The sequence below is a fragment of the Paramormyrops kingsleyae genome, chromosome 19 (genome assembly GCF_048594095.1).
Source record: "Paramormyrops kingsleyae isolate MSU_618 chromosome 19, PKINGS_0.4, whole genome shotgun sequence".
Lineage (NCBI taxonomy): Eukaryota > Metazoa > Chordata > Actinopteri > Osteoglossiformes > Mormyridae > Paramormyrops > Paramormyrops kingsleyae.
This window is the reverse complement of record NC_132815.1, coordinates 20,684,883-20,699,509: the sequence shown is the minus strand read 5'-3', so window position 1 is coordinate 20,699,509 and position 14,627 is coordinate 20,684,883. Positions and strand designations below refer to the sequence as shown.

General features: G+C 43.0%; 1 long non-coding RNA gene across 1 annotated transcript; it reads right to left on the bottom strand.

Moving 5' to 3' along the window:
* Positions 1-7,137: 7,137 nt before the first annotated feature.
* On the bottom strand, positions 7,138-14,627 carry LOC111841761 (uncharacterized). Its single transcript, XR_002837751.2, has 4 exons — positions 14,316-14,627; positions 10,297-10,446; positions 8,151-8,241; positions 7,138-7,918 (listed from the first exon to the last, which is right to left on the bottom strand). It is a non-coding gene; the product is annotated as an uncharacterized lncRNA (long non-coding RNA).

The following is a 14,627-nucleotide window of genomic DNA, read 5'->3' as shown; positions in this document are numbered from 1 at the left end:
AGACAAGGCGTACGCAAGTTTCTGCTCGATTTGGCAAAATGGAGGCACCTACTGGTAAAAGAGTGCTACTGCAGTTTCACTGTGTCACACTCGCATTCATGACGCGGTCTGCATGAAATACACCGAAATTAATTGGCCATCGGTCACCTGATCGTAATCAATCTGTGACAATAAAACGGTGCAGGGAAAGACAAAAAATATTCCAACCATGGCTGCTCTTGCATTGTTAGAGGACATAGCAAATGGAAGAGTCAGAAGAGAGCGCGTATTCAGGGATCACAGTGATTTCTTGGCTCATGATGATGACTGGTTACTAAGTCGATTCAGATTTCCAAGAGCTATCCTCTTGGAGCTGTGTGCTGAACTGGAGCCAGCTTTACGGAGGAAGACTGCAAGAAATTGCGCCTTACCGGTACCTGTACAAGTTCTCTCCACCCTCGGATTTTTAGCCACAGGTGCTTTTCAGCGTGAACTTGCGGACCGATCAGGCATTTCTCAGTCATCACTGAGTCGTGCCATGCCAGCTGTATGGGATGGCATAATCCGCTTGTCATCGAGATATATAAATTTTCCCTACACTGGGTGAACAGGCAAACATTAAAGCGCAATTCGCAGCGATGTCCGGTTTTCCAAATGTAGTCGAATTATCGACTGCGCGCACATTGCTATAAAGTCACCTTCAGAGAACGAATTTGCTTATGCTTATGTAAATAGAAAGCACTTTCACTTTATTAATGTACTCTATTAATGCACTGGGGGCACCTCTTGTACTATTGTCTGTAAGAATAAACAAAGAGAATAAACTAAAGTAACACCGCATCTGCGCCCTACGTGTTATTCATAAACATGCAAGTAATTCAAACAAGTATGGTACGAGAAAAACTCACCCGCGCTGACATCGGCGTCCCCCTCACCCGATAAAAGTGTGTCATCGCAGCAACTAGTTGCTCAAAGGGTGTGATACCGGGAATTCCGCAACCTCCGCCTGTGCTTTTAAGACTCTTACGGTGAGCGGCCGCTCGTTTTTTCACGTCGATTTTAATGTCCGACCACTTCTTTTTAATTTTGGCCACCGTGCCATTTTCAGAACCAACACTTTTAACTGACTCTGCCACGCTGTGCCACTCCGTCAACTTTCGTTTATTGCTGATGCCACTTATACCACCAAATAATATCACTTTTCTTTTCTCGATTTCTGTTAACATGACCTCCACTTCGCACTCACTGAAATACTTCTTTTTCCCACGTGGTTTATTCATTGTTGTTTAAGAAAAACATAGAACAAAGCGGGCATTTATACAGATTTACATATGCAAATATTCATAATTATGGGCGGGTCGGGGGGGTGGCTGTGGGCTCGTTCACGTACGTTAAATTTCACGCTCATTGGGATTTATAAAGGGAATGTGCGTAGATCTGTGCTTACGCACAGTTTTATGCATCTGGATTTTTTCTTGCTTACGCACATTCCTAGTTTTGTCCGTACGCCTTGTTTTAGTGTGAATTCTACGCTCGTCGTTATACATGAGGCCCCTGGTTCAGACCCACAAATCCTTCTTGTTGAAGCCTCACATTATCAAATTAATTGAAAATAGAACACAGACAACACATCAAATATTGAAACTTTTTCTTCCTTCTTTCTGTATAAATCATGTGGTAATCCGATGCACCCATCTAAACCAGTCTGACCTGACTGTTGTGCTGGCACTCTATAACATAACCTGAATTAATAAAGTACTGAGATACTCAATTGCTGTAATAATGTACTGAAAAACTGTGCTGACACTACAGTACATTACTGAGGTATTCAGATTCTGAAACCACCATGGAACCCTTAAAAAGCCTCTTGCCCTCTGGCCAGTTCTGTGAAGGGAACAGGATGCTGCAGACTTTTCATGTGAGAGCCTCATTAAGCTCATCAAAGGTCTATTTCCGTCTCACTCTGGAGCTCCTCGCAACTTTTTCCTCTGTTTGAATGGTCAGTTTTAAACACTGAGTTTCATTTAAGGTTCTCCACTTAAACACGGAAAGGAATGGAATGACTGTGGTCTATGGTTTTCATCATCCTGTTGACCTGTCGCTTTACTCAACTAGTGAAAACAAATTGATAGTCATGTCAAGTTTCTGTTTGAATATCTCTACAGTATGTAAAGTACAGCACGGTATGCTGGCAAGTCACACTGCTGTGAGTGTTCAGAGGCTGCAGCGGTGCACAGCTCACCATTACGCCTGTTACCATTTTGATCCCCTGTTTTTTTTTGGGGGGGGGTTAATTAGTGTGTGAATTGTATTTTACGGCCAGAGTGCAACGCCCTCTAGTGCTGGTTGGAGGAAGTATGAGTATCTTCATATGGGTTTTGTCTGAAGAGGCATTAGTCACCACTGAATCCGTTATTCTGGCAAACGCCAGCTGTTCTCCACCAGCGCTTATAGATGTGCTGGTGGCCAATGGAGATACTGTTACTGTGCATGAACCCTGGATTAAGCTGGGAATTCCACACCCAGACTGACACCTACCTTTCAAAAATATGTGTGTAATGTGGCCACTGACTCGGGGGATACAGAGTGCACTGTCACTGACAGATAAATGGTGCCCCCCCCCCAAAAAAAAACCTAATTAGCAAGTGGGAAAAAGCAAGCAGAGACTGTGCAGGTAGTGTTTACCAGCGGTCTGGGTGGGACACCAAATTCTAGGACAAATATAGTATAATATGTGCAAGCTATCATTCCTAAATTGATTTTAAATTATAATTTTTGTTGATTACAAAGTGCTTTGGCAATGAACTATATTAAAGGCTAATATATAAGAATGTATCAGTACTATAACATAATACTATGATTTTGTGAAATTGCCTTACCATAGTGTACCGTTTCAAACTGTGGTCAAATCATGTAGATGAAAAACATCATCTTCAGATGCCAAAAAGAGTAAAGCTGTATAAAGCTGTTGTGCAGGGAATATACGTTTGATTTTTGAATCATACTACTATAAATTCAAATAATCGAGTTTTTCAATATTGTAAGAAAAACACTCTGAAAGTTTACGTGTAATGACAATTGTGTCCAGTAGATGTCGACAGAACCCGTATAATATCAGTTTAAAGTCGCTTATAAACGTGACTTACTTCTGTTACCCGTGTGGCAATTTCCGCTGTTGCAAACATTGAAAAAAAAACACACTGTTAATTCAGATATTGTAGTAGGTGTCTAGACCAGAATTTCCTTCCTGACAAACAGGAGGTGGGGGGCTTGGGGGGATGGGGAGCTGTGCGTGGGGATGGACTGCAAGTTCAGAGGGGATTCGATGTTTAATGAAGGGCCCAGCACAGCCACATACAGATAAATACCCCCTCTTCCCCAGATTAACCATCAAAGACAAACCAAGACAGACAGAAATAGCTACGGCTTTATCAAGAGCGAGTATACAATGTAAACTTCATGACATGAACAGTACAGCTCTGACTAAGGTATATTTTTACATGTGAAAAGGGGAAGTCAAAATTTGCTCTGTGGCTACAGCTATGACTGAGGCACCAGCTCTGAGGAGCAAGTCATGACGGGTGTGAACACTTCAGAAGCTGATAGGATAAAAAAAATATATAAGTTAACAAGCGTCATCACAATTTTGATCTGGGCTCTTAGATTTTCTGAAGTTAGGCCTGCTGTTTCATCCATCCATCATCTTAGAGCTTGTACCAGGAGGCAGAGAGTTTGGGTACACGCTGTAGGGGATGCCAATACAACCCTGGATACATGCAACAGATGCTGTGGGTAATTGAGTGGTACAGATTAGCCTAGCTGCATGTTTATGCACTGTTGGAAAAACCTATATCACGCAAGAAGAACAAATTCCACCGACACAGGGCATGGATGGGATTTAAACCCGTGACCCTGGCAACGTGAAGCAGTGTCTTTATTTTCCACCACTCCATGTTGGTTCACACGCCCTTTAATAGAAGCCACTGTGTGAAACACCCCTTAAGAATATCACATTCTGTTTGTTTGTGTGTGTCCATCTGTATTTGTGGACATTTGGGTGTGAGCTCAGTATCTGAAAGTCCAATGTACTGTAACATATCCAGGAAGACTGTTATAAATAACTAATTACATGTTAAAGATATTTCTTCAGATATTTCACAAGTTTGTCATAAAGGACAGATCTGATTTTCTCCTTCTTTTGTGGTCAGACACAGACAGACAGACAGACAGGTGCAAACGCAGACTAGATAAATAGTCACACACATGTACCACCTTAGGCAACTCAGGTCTTTCCGGCTGCCTCTCCAAATACTAAAGAACTTCCAACATCTAAAGCATGCTGACGGGGGGCATCACCGATTTGGGATCAGCACACGGCAGGACTGCAGGGCTCTACAGAGCATCGGACAGAAACTCCCAAACCTCCAGAACATTTACATCAGGTGATGCAGGTCCATGAATCCAAAGATGATCACAGCCTGGAAGAGGTGGAAATTTCAAGGCTAAAAAGTAAAAAATCCAGCCCATGATTTAGTTTCAACCAACCACTTGAGTACAAAGAATCACAGTCACAGAGTACTCAACTGGTTGGTTGAAACTAAATCTTGGCCTGGATTTGTACTCTCTGGACCTGAAATTTCCACCTCTGATTAGGACATGTGTAGTTTTACACATCTTAGATACTTATGATTATTATTTAATGTCAAATGTTTGTAGTATGTTATGTCTTGTCTCTGTCTTTTCTCACAGTCTGGCTCTGCAACCGTGCATTTCACTGTATATTGTGATCAGTATCGTTGTGTATGTGACAAATAAAACTTTGACTTTGATCACTGTGACTGACACACACACACACACACACACACAGAAGCTCCACAACTCACAATGACACACAGGCAAAAGAGCACAGCAAAAGACAGGTAATGCATCAGTCCATTAGTTAAAGTGTCTTCACGTTCATTAATGATTTAGTGAATAAATGTTGCTATATGCAGTGTGATCGGCAAATGAAACCCGCGGCGAGTCTGCTGCTAAGATTAAGTTTAGCTACTACATGTCGGTAAGACGCAGATGGGAGGAGCGGGCGGTGTGAGAACGGGAGCCGCAGCCAGGAGAGTCGGAGACAGAACATGTCGGATGCAGAGCTGATCCCACACACTGCATCTCCACACAGAGCTCACGCTCGCTGCTGCACCCACTCGCTGACACGTCGGCACAGAGAAACGCTAACGGGTGCCCGTTTCGAAATGGCGTACTGCTCCAGGGGGGGCGACAGTGTGTGTGTGTGTGGTGGGGGGGGGGGAGTGCGAAACTGGGGAGATGGCGAGAGGAGGCCGTCTCATTCAAATTCTCCCCTCATGCGGCTGCTATTGTATCTGCAGGCCTGGCAGCGCGTAAAAGCCACGGCACACGGAACAAAGACGCTATTCAGCGCACCAAGCAGCTTCCCCTACAGTCTATTCTGCCATCACAGGAATGGGCTGCTGGTACGTGCTATCTGACAGACACGGGACTCCACAGAACCCTCTCCCTCCCGCTCTCGCTCCTTTGCTCAGAGTGCTCGAGCTGGTCCATTTGTCTCCCTGCCCTCCCTGGACTCACTGCGCCCTCCTCGTGTTCCTCCCAATCCCACCTTGCCCTCCCCCCCCATCCTCCAGGGCCCACCGAGCCATACCGCATGCTGCTCACAGTCCCCCGAGGCTGTGCCCCCACCCACAGCTCTAGCAAGCCCCTCTCTGGTGGTACGATGCAGATCGGCAGGAACTGTAACAGAGCATTGTTTGTGATCTTGCCCTACAAGGGTCACTTCCTGTGTGACTCGGGTGTCTGTTCCAGCAAGTGTCCTCCCACTTCTCACCTTCTAGTCCCTGTCAAGATTACAAGTTGTCTCTCAGCTCTGGGTGCAATGATCCTTCTGATATATGGATTAAAAATGTAATTACATCCTTAATGGCTTTATTAACACTTTATACGGTCAGCCATACCCTGAAAGTTGTCTCTGTGAGAAAATACAGAATCTGATCTGTCAGAACTATTTAAAAGTATGACACATACAGAATCCAAGTAGTTGTCTCAAATGCATGTTAACTTTAATACTAATACTTTTAATATTAATCCGATTTAATTATTTTTTTTATCCTCAGTTAACTTGACTTTGCCATTGTTTCATAGAGAGAAGAATGTCCAGGTACCCGAATGGAGGAATGTCTTCCTGCTAGCGGAATCGCTCCAATAGGATCCCGGACACCATAAGGGGAAAATGATTCGCAAAGGGATACACTTTGTAAATTCACCTTTTCTGTGTAATATTTAATATTTGTTGTCCTTTTAAAGTGTATGTTAAGTACCTAAGTAATGGCAAATTGTCCGTTGTGTATTTAAAATATGTGATTAGTTCTTGACTGGTAGTTACTTTGATCAGCTTACTTCTGGCATATCTTAACCCTGCCTTAAACTACACATGGCTGACATTTAGCTTACACTCTTCTCCATTTTTTACTGATTTATTAATCTGGATATTGTACTAGAGCATTTCAGGTAAAGTAGTCTATGCAGGTGTATAATTAAGCACACAGTCCTACGGTACCCAGCAACAAACACTGGCAGCGGAATGGGTGGTTGTAGAGAAGAGGTTAGCGACTTTCAGTTTGGTTCCATCAGAGGACACGATCTTTCCATCAAGTCAGTTTGCCACATTTCTGCTAGAGCTGCCCATGTCAACTGCAAGTGACGTGATTAGGAAGCGGAAACCTTGGGCAGCAAGTTCAGATGCAAAGTGGAGGTCATACAAACTCATAGAAAGCAACCTGATCACCCATCAACACTCAACCTCAATGGCAAGCAAATCCCACCAGAAATGTTCCAACATCTAATGGAAAGCCATCCCAGAAGAGCAGAGGCTTCAGAAAGAGATGTTGGACAGGCTGGAGTCCCCATGCTTTTGGCCATATATTGTATCAAATATAAAGGTACCACAGTAGTGACCTTCCTCGGAACTGATCTTAACACCTTCACCTCATACACATCCTGCTTCCCCTCCTCTCCCAGCACTGGGTTGCCATGGTGCACATATTTGGACACGTATTCAGTTTATTTTTCTGTATATTTATCATAGGAAAATTTGCTTCCCAAATTATAGCATATGCTGCTGCGGATGCTTAAACGATGGTCCTGTTACATAGATACCTTGTATGCGAATATATTTTAACATACAGTGTGAGCTGGAAACCAGAACACTCACTGGGAAGCCATCCACACAAGAGCAGAAGGTCTGGACTCAGAACCCCCTTACTGGTGAGGCATGAAGCAAGCGCAAGCATGCCCCCGTAACGTGGGCAGATCAGGGGCATCAGTAAAAAATTTTTTTGCTTGACATTCCCCAAGAAAATAGCTCATCATTCTTTCAGGGCTCAGCACAGAGCCACAATGACCCCTTATGGGTGGGTGTCATATGTACTGCATACAGTGAGGCAGTGACGAAGAGATGCGTGTTGCCGTGCAGTGAGCTGCCGGTCCCCTTCGTGCCACACTCTTTCTCTGTCGCTCGCATCCAGTCATCGCCAAAGGTGACTAACGCGTGAGTCGGACTTCCTCCACTTCTTAATAATTCTCCACGCACCGTTCTTCTCAGTAACCAGTTTCTCCTGGCTCTGTCTCCTTCATCCACAGAAGCACAGGCTGCCTTCTCACGGCCGCTCTGCGGGCCCTCGGCTGGGCAGCATCCAGGGACGCTGGGCTCCCTCTGCTGATGGCTGCCGTTGACGCCTTGGCTCCCAAGAGCGCTTCCTGAGTGGCACTCCCGTCCGCCTGAGGTAACCCCAGGCAGGGAGGGGGGCATAGGCCAAAGTAGCTGTCCGTCAGGGGCTGATTAACTTCTCTGATGAGGCTGACATGGCTAGGATGCCCCAACTATCTTTGAGACTTGAGCTGTCTTTTGGATCTGAGAGAGAAATGAGAGAAAATTAAAAACAATGATGTTGCCAGCAGTGAAACTTGTCATTTTTTTCCCTTTTTTTGCCAGAACCCAGACTTAATGAGCTAAACCCATCCGTTGTTGCTGAGGGCCCTGATCTTTCCGGGGCCCTAGGCTGTAGCTTTACAATCATCTATGCATTAATCTGCTCCTGTTGCCCCTTACGGCTCATGTTTGTCTTCAGGGAACAGAGACTGACCTCTCAGTGAGCCCGCATATCAGAGGCCTTTCTCATGCCAGATGTGTCTAACAAGCACTGCAAACCACGTTTCCGCACAAAGGACTCTTCCCTGTGAGAAGGAATAAAGATTGAAATGCAAGCCAAAGGAGTCACGACCAAATAAACAGTGTTTCAAAACCACAGCATCCATAACATCCGCAGTGCTGTTTCCTTAAGGCACAGTGTCTCAGCAGCAGGACTGTAGGCAGGCAGACTGTGGTGTGTGACGTCATGACCATGAGCTTTAGTGAGTGGGATGTGACCACAGTTACACTGAGTCAATGCTCAGCCCTCCTGCAGAAAATACTGGAGCTATCTGCTGCTGGCCCACCTGCCCTCTGTGGTACCGCCTGGTGCCCAAAAGAAAGAAGGTCATGTGACCATGTGGTCATGTGAAGGTCATGTGACCCCATTCTTTGGTCCTGCCATTGAAGAGGGATACAAGAGTCCTTCTTAACGCTGTCTTCAATGTTTCCCACTGAAATCCCGTGCCTCACCCTGCAATATCCATCGCCCCGTCTCGCCCAATAACAAAATGTCAGAATGAAGAGGGATTTTTAGAGGAACATTTTGCAGATGGATCTCTTAGGCATAGACTAAGGTCTCTGAAGGTGGACGCTATGTGTTTAAGACCTGACTCCTAAAACATCCACCTCACCAGCAATATTCATAGTAACACTTTACAAACACTTAGTAATAACTCACTACTGAAATACAAATTCTGAACAAATCATGAAGAAATATAGTTACTACTTGCAATAAAACATGCGTCACGATTCATTAATGATGAATAAACATGAGATCAGTATGTAACTAAGACTTTGTGGTTAATTAATACATAATAGTATAATACTATATTTGTGCCCCGTCAAGTAAAGAGTTACCATATTCACTGTCTACACCAATTATTCAACAATCCTTGCCAATATTTATGCCTAGTAGATGTCAATGCTTGACTGCTGTGCAGTTTGTGTATAATTCACTGTATATTAGTGCTTAGTTATTGATGACACCGCAATGTGATTATTCAGTTAAGTTTGCAGAGGAGTGGAGTTTGGAAACTATCGATTCAGTGCAAGTTTACCGCTCTGTTCAGTAAGTGAAACCATACACAACATGCTAATTATTAATAACACGGACTGCCAGTGGCCTGCTGGAGACAGTGACATCACAAACCCCACACTCTTACATAACTGAACATATAATGACAATCTACACTGTTTTACCACGTGTTGCATGCAGGTGCTAAAAGCTGCAGGGATCAGACATGAACAGAGGAAGGAGGCATTATGACTTTAAATAGCACAGTGTTCTCGATGAGCCATAATGACTAGTGTAGAGGGTGACTCCTGTTTTCTGACTGGCCCGTGATTTATAGTGGCTAAGCAGTGGAGTCCTTTGGCCATGTCACTGGAATCCAGGACTAGCTGAACAGTTATTTAACACCTCAGCCGTATTCCTACGGACATAACACTCATTGGGAAACCAACCATTCCCCCTAGATGGGATTTGGCAGTTCTGGATTCCCACATTAATGAAGGCTTACTGTATGTGATGACTCCAAAGGCATGTTGATTTGCCATATTGCCTCAGTTAAAACTAATCCCCCATGGTTTCCCAGTTTAATTGTGCCAGGCACAAATTAATTTCAGCCCTGTTAAATTTTTGAGCTGATTTTAGCAATAATGAAATGTAATCTACTCTTCGTAAATATCCAGGGGTGTAAATGGATATTAAAGTATATAAAAAAACATGTGGCTTTAATTGGTTTTACTCCACCCTTTGCCTTTGGATGTTTGCATTTACTGTTACACTTATTGGCAACATGTTAGATGCTTTTAAAAAAATCTCACAAGCCAGTACAGCAATCAGTGCATTAAACTGCTGTTGGATATCAGAGAAGCGCATTGTCAAGTAGGTGTAGTAAATTCCACCAATTTATAGTATAGCGATACGTCAGGGATCATCTGACCCAACCAGTAACTGCTTATATTCTGTCAACAACAACAAAAACAGCAACACCAATAATAATAATAATAATGTACCTTAACTGTAATCTTACATGTTGCTTCTGAATAATATGTATGCGTAACTAATTAATAGCCTAACATTGTGTCTCACTTACAGTGCAGTCTGCCTCTTCTGACCCATCATGGCTGCCAGAGATGACTGTCTGTTCTTTCAGTTGTTGAAATTTGCTGAAAGGGAAGGCCGGACTGCACATATACCCACAGCTGCTCGCGTAGGTCCCATTCCACGACCCACGAAGGAAATGCTGTGAGACATCCATATTTGTGAGATGAGAAACTGTGACTTCCTGAACCTTTGAATCCTCTGAAGAATAAAAGCATGTCGCTGGGTAATGCGTTCATTACGTTTCTATTTGGTTTAAACAATACATGCTTTTTCTCTTCTTATGGGACATGATATTCTATGTTTAAAGTTTTTAAATGGTCACACAACTCAAAATATATTTAACTCATGCAGCAACAGTACATTTTGTGTTTAATTATTGCTTCATGTTATACAAAAGATAGAGTTCCTTGATTGACAAGCCTACGTCAAGTCATTGTGAAACCTAAATCAAAATGGCCCCCGATTAAGCTTTTTTATATGGTGCACAGAGTTATTCATGGATTTCTCCTGCTCCTCTTACTCCAAATTCCCCGTAGTATTACAGCACAGGAAGGAGAGTGCAAATGACTCATACATCTGGTGAAAATATTACAGCCCCATCCATTCCTTCCCTATTAGTGCTTACTGCATGCCTTAGATACAGACAATAATTAGCCGTATCCTCTTTCTTTCTATTTAAGTTTGTCAAGATACTGATGCAGTTCTTTAACAGAACATGCTGCAGAATTTCCCAAGAACACTCATAATGCATTGGTGGGTAAAATATTTGACATGCAGAGGTCAGCTCTTAAAGACTGCCTGAATACTTTGAAAGTGGAGAGGATAAGTGGTTTAGGGATTCCTGACCCGGAAGGGACACCCCTGCATTCTTCCTACTTCTCAAAAAACAAACAGTTGATCACTGGCAGCAAAGCTGCTACATTCTCCTCAAAGAATGTGGATTTGAAAGCGCTGCGTGTTAAAGACACATTTGAGGTTCACCTTTGACCCTGCTGGTGAATACTGTTTCCTCTGTGGTGTTCTAACTGCTCTGAAAAGCTACCACACAAACTGTTGGGAACTTAGCTATATTTTTTATCAATTAGTTATGCATGTCAATGTAGGTTTTTGTAAGAGGTGGTGTTTGTGAGGACTGTTTAAATCAGTAACTGATTAGGATCCGATAACATTTCTTGCAAATAGTACTTAACCAAAGTGGCTAAAGGCTCATTTTAGCATCTAATGATTTCAGGCCTTCAAAGATCTTCAAAGCCTCAGAGGACCAAGGCTGGGAAACCAGAGAAATGAACTTTGCCAGCCTTTCAGAGACCCAAGCCATCTATATAGAAGTCTGAACATAGACACAAGGGCTTTTTATATCTGGGATCTCATTAGACTGCGGGTCAGCTGCCTCTCTTCCATTCTCCTGTGAGCATTGCTGACCTGTCATGAGCTGTACAAGTGGTTCCAGTTTGGTTGTACATGCTGGACACCTCCACACTCAACTGCCATTAAGTTCTCAACTACTAAACCATAGCTTCCAATGGGCCAGATTTACTAAGCAGGGCAAAAGGCTTGAGGGCACAATCAAAAAACAAAAGCATCGATGGCAGAGGCCAGATCTGCGGGTGATCTACTAAAAATGCAAAGAATTTATGAACACAGATACAGTCAGTTCATTTACATAATGACTGACTCAATCTAGCAAGGGTAATCAAATTAGCGCAGCGTAACAAGCACACCAGATGAGGGTGTGGGTAATCTCCTAACAACCCGGATGCAGCTTGTTATAATCTTAATCTTAATATGATCGTACCCGCATAGGTTTACTCTCGTGTCCCTCAGCAGCGCCTCCTAGTGGCAACTGTTGCAGCCATGTCAAGCCCAAAATAAGATACGCTTGTAATCTGCATTAAATAGTGCTGCAATGTGCAGTAAATTGTCTATGGCAAACCTCAGTAAATCACATTGCGTGGTTCCTTTAAATACCCTCCTCCCAAAAATGTTGCATTTTGAAAGGAAACTCCAACAAATGCATAAGCAATATGGCCAGTCACAAAATTAACTGTATCAACAGCTTTGCCAAAAGAGGATATGCACTGGTGCAAACTGTTAGTAAATCAGGCCCAACGTCAGCTAAACTACAATACTGTTTAATATTATAAAGTGGAAAACAGAACTTCATTTTACATGCCTGATATGAGCTCGACTTTGTAATGCAAAGAATAAATACAACCATTTTCATATTTTTCAAAAAATCTGTTTGCTTTCTATGATTTTGGGGCTAACAGCAAACTAGAAATAACGACTGAGTCCCAATCACTGCCTCGCTTTCACAGGAAATCCTACTTCCTCTTGAGCGGAATCCTGTAGGGCCCTGTCCAGGAGGAACTCACACAGCTTACCCAGAATTCTGCACGCTAAGGGCCTCAGAAAAACGCCTTGCATTCCATGCTGGACATTTTCCCAGGGAGGTCAGCCTGTGTTTAGTGCCTCATCACTGTCTCTTTAGAAACTGTAAGGAGCTCTTTTGATGTTTACAGGAGACACAAATGAGACCCGGTCAGCAACATCCTTTTTTGGATTTTGAGTTATATTCATACACACTGACCTTGAAAGAACTTTTGATATACAAGGGACGGACAAAATAACTGAAACAGATACTCTATACTAATCAGCTTTGTCTTAACGAGGAGTTGGGTCGCACTTTGCCTTGGGTAGACTTATAATATAACATGTATCATAATATTTTGTGGGTAAATAGCTGGTTGAGCAGTGGCAGTTGCAGATTCTTGGTTGTCTCTGAGCAGCTTCATTGTTGTAACCTCAAGTGAAGTGTAATATGCACCAGTGTAGATTGTCATGTCCTACTATGTAAGCTTTTCAAGTATCTTTGGGCAAAAGCATTTCCTGGGTGGCGATAACGATGGAATCCCCTAACGATGTATTATTATTTTTTTTTTCCCCCCTGTCGTGTCCGGCAGTTTTGCAAGCAGGATGTTAGTCTGGGTGCTTTATTGTGCCAACACTTTTATTTTGCCAAGTGGAGCTTCGGATTTAAGCTCCTCTTGTTACTTGAGGTATACTCTTTATTAATCGGTTGTATGTCATTGCGCCACAAAGCCGGAGCTGACAGGGGGGGTTAGTGGGAAAGAGATAGAGAGAGAAAGTGAGAAAGGAGAGAAAGGGGTGAGAGACAGAGGAAGTAGAAAAATAAATAAATGCATAATAAAAATAAAAATAAGGAGGGAGGTCAGAGAGAGAGACAGGGAAAGAGAAATAATACATAAACAGTAGAACAAAAAAGAAAGAGTAATAAGAGGACAGCTTCTGCATCTTGCTGCTTTACACCGTATCATCACACCAGCTGCTGTATCTGAAAGATAAGATCCAGGGACACACACAAACAGTATACACACAAAGAAACCAGTGGTACTATTATGACATGGGAATGTGCTTGTGTCAGTATCTGCTCCTGGAATTAAATACGTTAATACCAACGAAAGAAAATAAATATATATGCATAAGCAGACCACCAGGAGCTTTTCAAGTATCTTTGGGCAAAAGCATTTCCTGGGTGGCGATAACGATGGAATCCCCTAACGATGTATTAATAAGCAGGACCTCATAAGAAGCTGGGTTAGCCTCTGCCTTCAGAGCAGCGTCGATCCTTCTAGGAACACTGCCATAAAATAAATCTGTATAAAATGAGGTATCAGATTATTTCCATTACTTAGAGGGATAAAGGAGGTAGAAATCTGCTTTGCGATCTGGCTTCAGAATGACGAAAAAGCTTCAGTGTCAATTACATCAGGTTATTTGGAGAGGCAACGCAAGGCATTTGACTTCATCCTAGTGCTAATGAAAGCATTCCTGAATCTGGTTTGCAGTGTGTAGGATATGGGAACACTATGAGGGATGCCTAAGGTGCACCTGGGCCTATAGGATGAACTCAAATTCCTTGGCGATTATACAGAAATGCAGAAGAATCTCAGGACGTAATGACTCCCAGGAGATGGCTGCCCATACCATTACAGAACCCCTTGTCGTCAGCTGAATGCATCCTCTGGCGTTCTCCAAATGCTGGAAAAAGAGGCAAAAGATGACCATATTACTTTTTCCATCGCTTGGGGTTCTAGGTTTTGTATGCTAATTTCATTTCAAATAGCAGCCCTGCCATATAAAATGGAGTTTCTGGGTCACAGAGATGCTAACTCAGTTCACCAGGATATTTTAAGGTCATGGCTTCCTGTCATTGAGCTTTGAGTTCCTTTTTGCATCTTTTTGGACAAATGTACCTACAATTCTGGTCCCATCTAGCCTATTTTTTCATTCCGAAAT